Source organism: Arachis hypogaea, chromosome 13 (genome assembly GCF_003086295.3).
Source record: "Arachis hypogaea cultivar Tifrunner chromosome 13, arahy.Tifrunner.gnm2.J5K5, whole genome shotgun sequence".
NCBI classification, from domain to species: Eukaryota; Viridiplantae; Streptophyta; class Magnoliopsida; order Fabales; family Fabaceae; genus Arachis; species Arachis hypogaea.
This window is the reverse complement of record NC_092048.1, coordinates 79,860,498-79,869,166: the sequence shown is the minus strand read 5'-3', so window position 1 is coordinate 79,869,166 and position 8,669 is coordinate 79,860,498. Positions and strand designations below refer to the sequence as shown.

At 33.1% G+C, this 8,669-nt stretch overlaps 1 pseudogene; it reads left to right on the top strand.

The window, feature by feature from the left end:
• The first annotated feature begins 982 nt into the window (after positions 1-982).
• Positions 983-8,145, top strand: LOC114924989 (probable inositol transporter 2; annotated as a pseudogene).
• The last annotated feature ends 524 nt before the right edge of the window (positions 8,146-8,669 follow it).

Here is an 8,669-nt window from a genome sequence, read left to right as displayed (position 1 = left end):
ACTGGCGTTCAACGCCAGTTTGCGTCGTCTAAACTCGGGCAAAGTATGGACTATTATATATTGCTGGAAAGCCCTGGATGTCTACTTTCCAACGCAATTAGAAGCGCGCCATTTGGAGTTCTGTAGCTCCAGGAAACCAGTTTGAGTGCAGGGAGGTTAGAATCCAACAGCATCTGCAGTCCTTCTTCAACCTCTGAATCTGATTTTTGCTCAGGTCCCTCAATTTTAGCCAGAAAATACCTGAAATCACAGAAAAACACACAAACTCATAGTAAAGTCCAAAAATGTGAATTTTAATTAAAAACTAATAAAAATATACGAAAAACTAACTAAATCATACTGAAAACTATGTAAAAACAATGCCAAAAAGCGTATAAATTATCTGCTCATCACGCACACAAGGCAATTTTTCCAGCTCCAGTTTTGAGATTAGTCGAGGACGTTGGGGGTAACGTTGGTTTACCAACGTTCCCTCCAACGTTGGACACTTGTGCGTACTCACACTGCCTTGTGCGTACGTACACTAAGCAATACAACCAGCTCCAGCTTTTGATATTTATCAAGGACGTTGGGGGTAATGTTGGTTCCTTTTCTCTTTACAATGTTACCAGCAATATTGGTGAGCTAACTTTGGCCACCAACGTTTCATCTTAACTCTTTGGAACGTTGGTGGCAACGTTGGTGAGCTAACTTTTGCCACCAACGTTGCCTTCTCTGCTTCTTTCTCACCCTTCCTCTGTTTCTTTTCACCTGTCATCAACTAAACAAATGCATCAAAGCTTTGCCATAATCACAAGATTCTTGCACCATTCATAGCATCAAGTAATTTCTTGCATAAATCTCATGAAAATGCATATAATTAACCATGTTTGATTGAATCAAGGTATGCATGAAATTCTCATCCAATTACTTACTTATTACTCAAGAAAGTGCATGAAACTATATAAAAACAAACGAAAAAGGCTTGTGAAACTAGCCTAAGATGCCTCCGCATCATTTCAGCCTCAAACACTTCTTTAACCAGTGGCTTTATGGCATCTATCCTCATGCATTCCTCCGGGAGCTCTGGATGTTGCATAGCCTCGACTGCACTCAGTACAACCTCCTCATCATTGACTCTCAGTGTCATTTCCCCGTTCTAGACGTCAATTATGGTTTGTCCTGTGGCGAGGAAATGTCTTCCTAGAATGATAGATGTATTCTTGTCCTCCTGCATATCCAGTATCACAAAATCCACAAGAAAGGTAATGGGTCCTACTCTCACAAGCATATCTTCCACCACCCCACTAGAAACTTGACTGAGTGGTCAGCAAGTTGGAGGCGAATACCGGTGGGCTTAATTTCTTGAAATTGAAGTTTTCACATTAATGATAATGTCATCAACTTGATGCTTGCTCCAACATCGTATATGGCCTTCTTTAAACAGGTGTTTCCAATGGTTCAGGGGATTATGAAACTCCCTGGGTCTTGAATTTTTTCCAGTAGATTCCTTTGAATGACTGAATTACACTCTTTGGTGAGCACAATTTTTTCGGCCTCTTTCCAATCCCTTTTATTACTCAATATGTCCTTCATAAAATTAGCATAGGGAAGGGATTTGTTCCAGAGCCTTTGCAAAGGGGATTTTGATCTCAAGTTTCTTGAAAACTTCAAAGAATTTGGCAAACTGCCTGTCCTTTTATGCCTTCTGGAGCTTTTGAGTGTATGGCAGCTTGCCTTAATATTCTAGGGCTTTTAGTAGTGCAGGATGAGTATCCAGGATAACATGAAAAGGGTTATTAGGGTGTCTGGGTGATACATCCCTTGGAATGGCGTTAATAGCTCCTCCCCTCTCTAGGCGTTGAATGCCAGAGCTGCCCCCTTCTAGGCGTTCAGCGCCCTAGATGGTTCTATGGGTTGCTGTGTTTTCACCTTCTGACATTTTGTCGTCATCCTGCACTCTATTGTTCTGAGGTTGGGTATTCGGGGTCCTTCCACTTCTCAATTGAATAGCTTGACACTCTTCTCTTATCTGTTCAGATATCTGCTGTTTGGCCTGGTTCAACTGTGCTTTTCTTGCTGGAGGCTCGGGTCTCCTGTAATTCTTCTTGCAAGCTCAGCACTTGTTGCATGAGAAAGTGCAGCTGCTGCGCTAAAGATTCATTTTTTTCAGGAGTGGTGGATTCAGAGCGGACACTGCCTTGACTTCCCCTTTCATTGAGATCTCACCAGATGAGTATAAATACTGATTGTTAGCGACCATCTCAATAAGTTTATAAGCTTTTTTAGTTGCTTTTCATGTGTATGAACCGCCAGCAGTGTGATCTAGGGACATCTTGGCCATGTCCGGGAGTCCATAATAGAAAATATCTAGCTTAACCCAATCTGAGAACATTTTCATGGGGCATTTTCTGAGCATCAGCTTGTACCTTTTCCAAGCATCGTAGAGGGACTCTCTCTCTCCTTGCTTAAAGGTCTGAATATCTATTCTCAACTTAGTCAGCTTCCTTGGGGAAAAATATTTATTCAAAAACTTGTTCGCTACTTTACTCCATGTGTTTAGGCTTTCTTTGGGTTGAGCATCTAACCATTTCTTTGCTTGATCTTTCACAGTAAACGGAAAGAGTAGCAGTCTGTAGATGTCAGGGTCTACTCTATTGGTCTTCACGGTGTCACGAATCTACAGAAAATTAGCGAGGAACTCATTGGGTTCTTCCTGTGAGAGTCCATAAAACTGGCAGTTCTGCTTCACTAGAGTGATTAATTGTGGGTTGAGCTCAAAATTGTCTTTTTTGATAGGAGGCACACAAATGCTCCTTCCATAGAAATTAGGAGTAGGAGCTGTGTAAGATCCAAGGGTTCTTCTGGGTTGTGAATTCTGAATTGGATCCATAGTAATTTTGGTGTTCCTATACAAATAAGAGGCAAAGAAAAGTGGGAGTCTCTATGTCAAAGTCTAGAAAGCTCCCAATGAGATATCCAAAAGAGATAAAAATAATATAAAGTAGCCGATTAACAAGAAAATTCGAAACAAGAATGCAAGAATTAATCCCTTTTTTTCTCTTTTTTAAGAATTCGAAAATAATTAAAAAAATGGAATACTAACTCGAAAATTAAAAAAAAAAATTAATTAAAAATTTCAAAAAATTAAAAAATTAGAAAGAAAAGGGTTTAAAAATTTTTGAAATTCAAAAAAAGAAAGGGTTTTAAAAGTTTTAAAATTTCAAAAAGAGAGAGAAAAAGATAAACTAAAGAAACATTAAACATAAATTTTGAATTTTAAAATTTGAATTTAAATGAAAAAATCAAATAGCTAGAATCAAGGAAAAGATAAATAAGATAAAGATCAAGAATCAAGAAAGATAAACAAAATATGATTTGCAAATTTAAAAAGAGACTTAATTAAAAAAGGAAAAGAAAAGATTTGAAATTTTCGAAATTTAAAATGAAAAAGGAAATATTAAAAGCGACCAAACTTAAAATTTAAAATTAAATCAAAATAAGATAACAAGAAAAATTCGAAAATTAAAAAGGAAAAGAGAAATAATATTAATTTAAAAAATTTAAAAGAAAAACAGACAAAAACACCAAACTTAAAAATTTTGAAATCAAATAAGAGATAATAACTAAAAATTCGAACAAGAAGAAAGAAAACAAGATCAATTTTCAAAAATTTGGAAGAACAATAATTAAACAGAAACTACTAAGAAACACCAAACTTAAAACTTTGAAAATAAGAGAAAATTAATAATGAAAATTTTTTTGAAAGAAAAACAAAGAGATACGTAAACCTCAAAAGTTTGAATCTCAAAAGGAAATACATGGTCAAAAACTGATAAAAGTACCTGATCTAAGTAACAAAACAACTGGTAATTGTCAATTACGAACAACCCCCAGCAACGGCGCAAAAAACTTGGTGCGTGAAATTTAAACTCCTACAACTTTACCGGCAAGTGCACCGGGTCGTCCAAGTAATACCTCAGGTGAGTGAGGGTCAATCCCACGAGGATTGTTGGATTGAGCAAGTAATAGTTATCTTGCTGGACTTAGTCAGGTGAAAAGTAAAGAGAATTGTTGTTGTTGAAAGCGCATAAAACAAGAAAGTAAAAAAAACAATTAAATATTGTTAAAGAGATAATATATGAAAGTAGTTAAGGGTTTGGGGATGCTTATCTTTCCAGATTAATACTTCTTACTAACTATTTTAACAATGAATGATTCATTCTATGACAAACTGTGAATGATTAAACCCCAATTCCTCGGCAGTTTAATCTCCTCTAATTCTCAACAAAAGCCAGGGTCAGTGGTCATTCAATTCGAACGAGGGTGAAGCTCAGAATTCTAAATAATGATATAAACTATTAATTCATAGAAGAGAAAATTCAGTCCCCACTTTCTTCTTCTTGCCCGACATGGTGGTGCAGAAAGTAGAAGAAAATGTAAAGCAATTAACTTGCATGTTAAAGGAAATAAATTACCTCTAACCTCTGATTGTGCTGAACATGCTTTTGCTTAACTTGATTTGACATTAGCTTCATTGATTAGCTTTTCCTTTCTTTCTCTTTTTGTGTTAGAATGAAAAAGATGAAGCTGTCTTTCTTCTCTGATGCATTACCCGAAGTAAACTCAGCAAGGCTTAGGGTTGCTTCTCTTTTGCTTGTAAGCTAATTTGCTGGCTTAGCGGATTGTTATCCATTCAGTAGCCTTGAGTGCATTTGGTTCATAGGTTTGAACTGTGACAAAAATAATTTGGGCCTGCACACTTAAACAACATTATAAAATCCACGTGGGTTATTAACCCAAATCAACATGTTTGTTATCATCAATTTTTTGTTTATTTTTCTAAACTCAACATAAAATAAGCAAGATTTTCTAGCATCCGTTCCTCAAGTCACTCATTTCTTTCACTACATATATAGAATGATTACAGATTAAAGGATCATCATAGTTTGATACGAATAAATGCTTTGATTGTGATAAATTACTCAAGAGGAAGATAATTTTTTTTAGTAAATTTTGACATAAAGAAGAACACATATAAGTAGAGAAATATATGGCTAGCGCTTGTTCTTGAGTATAAGCATGATCAATAGTAATCTATATTGTAGTACTCCAAATAAGAGTTAGAGGTGAAGGTAGAAAGGATGAAGAAGAGACAAATTGGTTCTTATCTATTTTCCACTTGCTAGCATAGTACTTAACGACTAGGATCATTACAATAACATGGCACATAGATAACTTTTTCTAACATTTAACATTGGAGATTACGAAAAGACCGTATCATGTCACAATAAACAACAACAGAGTTGAAGTTTGTGCCATTTTTCTAGATAGGGATTAACTTTTCATTCCAAAAAAAATAGGAAATGGATTGAGTCTTTACTCTCTATTCCCTATTAAACGAACATTATACCCATCATATCTCTCTTGTACACTAACTTAAAATACACATATTTATTTAATATTTTGTCAAAAGAATGTACAATAACTTTAAAAGTGACAATACCCTTACGTTATTCTATTGTGTTCACTCCCTTCCTCCATTTCAGATCCTTTTCCTTCCTTTCATTCTTAACTTTCTAAGAATTTCTCAATTCAAGAGTTAAAATCCAAATAAAAAAAAATTAACCACTAAATCATATATTAGTGTATAAATATATGTTCACATACTTTTAATATATATTTATATTTTAATAAGTATTCTATACAAATAACTAATTTAATGATTAATTTTACTTAACATGTTAAAATCCATTATTGCTAATAATTTAACTTAATGCAAAGGAGGATAAACAAGAGTGGTTTTAATCAAACATTTGGGGGTGGCACATCTACGTGGAAAAACAACTCTGCATTCTTTGCTCCAGTTGTCGGTGTCTCACACCTACTACTGAGCACCGCCTCCACGATTCTTTCTCTTCGTCAACTTGAAAGAAATTGGGAAGATATATTAATTAAATGAGTGTATAAAAGACATATCAATTTTGTTCTTCAATTTTCATAAATTTAGAGTTCCTGATTAAGTGCTTCAAATAATATTAAAATAAATAATAATTAAGGACTATTATGACAAGTAGCTTCCACCGCTAACGATTGTCTTTTTTTTTTTTTATTTATAAGGCTAAAAATGTATTTAACATTACTTTAATGTCAAAACCAAAAAAAGAAGATAAGAAGCATTATTATGTCTTACAGTTACAAACTTTAAAGTATCTAAAATTTTGAGGATATGCAATTTGAATACTCCATCGACATCCTATTTTTACAATACTTGGCAATGATATTTCATTCAATCAGACTCGAATACTCAATATTTAATGCTTCTTTGAATGTTGTAGTTTTTTATGATTAGATATACATACAGACTCTTTATTATTGAATATATGTACAGCTGGCAATTCATATTAATGTTTGTATTGTAGTCATCGGGGCCCAGAATTCAAGGCATTAGATTCTCTTACATACCATCAAAGTCCGATAAAAAATAATGATTAGGAACTTCTGAACTACTAAAAGATGGGTTTGATAGTGGTTGGATAAACCTTGCACTAGTAGAACCTAACAAATATTGATTTATGAGACAAACTTTATCTCCATCTCTATTAAAACTAGTTAGGACTACTCATCATCCGTCTCTGACAACTGATTCAATTATTGTTTCTAACAATGCAACACTTGGGCTATCAGTATCACAGGGCTTGTTCCTATCTCAGAACTGTGGTTTTGTCGGATGTGGTATTCAACCATGTTATTATTTTATATCATTTAATTGATAAATATGCATATTCTATGATAATTTTTGTGTTTTTAAATTAAAATATATATATATATATTTCTTATGTGTTATTGTCGTGTCATATTTATGTCTACTTTGATTTAAAAAATTGATTTGTTTGAGTGAAATTTTCTATTTTTAAAGAGAAATATAAGAAGATACATAAATGATTTGGTATCAATACAAACATAAAAAGAAAAAACATAAAGAGTATAATGAAAAAGAAAAAAAAATATACTAAAAGAAGAAATAAAATGCAACCAAATAAGAAGAGAATTAGAAGAATAATTATTAAAAGAAAAGGGAAAAAAAGTGCAACAACAACAACAACTGTGTTCATGGACACATTTGAGTGGATGGTTTTTGTTTAGCTATTAAGTAAATTATTAGGCTCATTTAGTTGAATTTAATCATAAAAAAGTTTTAGTAATATACTATCATCATTTGAAATATTGTTCCTTTTGCTAATTTTAGTATATTTCTTTTATTTCATATAATATGTTTTCCTATCTCTTCAATGAAAATACTTATTATTAAATTATCAGTAGCATTCTTAATCTATAAAAAGGTTGGTCACCTAACATTCAAATATAAAATAAAATTAAAAAAAAGGTATTAGTCTCCTGACAATTTTGTAATTGAAAAATAAGGAAGAAATGAAGCGAAAGCACTTCGAAAGGAAATTTATCATGCGGAGGATGTTGAAGATGAAATCAACACACTTAAGGAGTTAGTGGAAATGGAAATTAATCAAGGTTCAAACTCAGATAAGACGAGCATAACAAAAATGGTGAAAAGAAAAATAGTTAGAAGAGGTTTGTACGTAGGAATGGACCTCCAAATCTACCAACAATTCATTGAAATCAACAAAGTTATGTACTACATCCCTACAATTGTGCCACTAGCTGGATTTGCATCAAACAGAGTAGCACACATTTTTTCTCTTGTAAATGCTTTAATTATGAGCATTTACTTCATTGACTAGATTGGCAGGAGGAAGCTTCTTTTGTTTGGATTGTCTAGCATTGTGGTTTCCCTTGTCTTAACTGTTGTGTTCCATGAGACTACCACTCACTCGCCAATGGTTAGCCCCGCCGACACGTCGCTGTTTAAGAATACTACTCGCCCTGCTTTCAATGCTGCTTTGGATTCTGTTGAAATTGGTGGTGGTGGTGGTTGGGATAGTATGAAGTGCCTTAAGGCTTCTTCAACTTCTGGATTCTCTGCTTCTGGATCTAATAAAGTAAAATATATAACAACTTTACAAATCTATGCATGATGCTCCAGTACTTTAGTTTTACTCACCTATAGATGCATTAAAAACTTCTGCATGAGGCTTCTTTTCTTACTATTACTTAGAACAAAAAGATATAATTAAATTTTTTGTTTCTTCTATATATCTATTTTTCTTGTCTATTGTTTGGAACGATATATTATATTTGTAGTCATCATCATTGCCATTATATCCGAATACTCGAGATAAGAGAAAAGATAATTTACACTACTAACTTTTGGATTAATTAACCATATCAATTGTTTAAGCTAATGATTCATCAACACAGTGAATGAATAACAAATTTGAACAATGGAGAATTGAATAAACAAAGATAATTAATTTAATGAAACTTAAAAGTTCAAATATAAACCATGCTTTTAGAATCTAGTATTAATAAAGAAAATTACTCAAACATAAGGAAAAAAACTAAAACCACTCTTTAAAGGGTGTATTTCCACTCTTTTAAGGGCTTAACAACAAATAATTTAAGGATAAGAAAGTAAATTAACATTTTCAAAGACGGTGAACTCATCACTAGAAAATAGACTTAAATAACAAGTAAATTAGCAATTTCACAGACAGTTAAGCTGATCATCAAGGAATGTTGTGAAAAATAAAATGACATTAAAGTAAATTTTA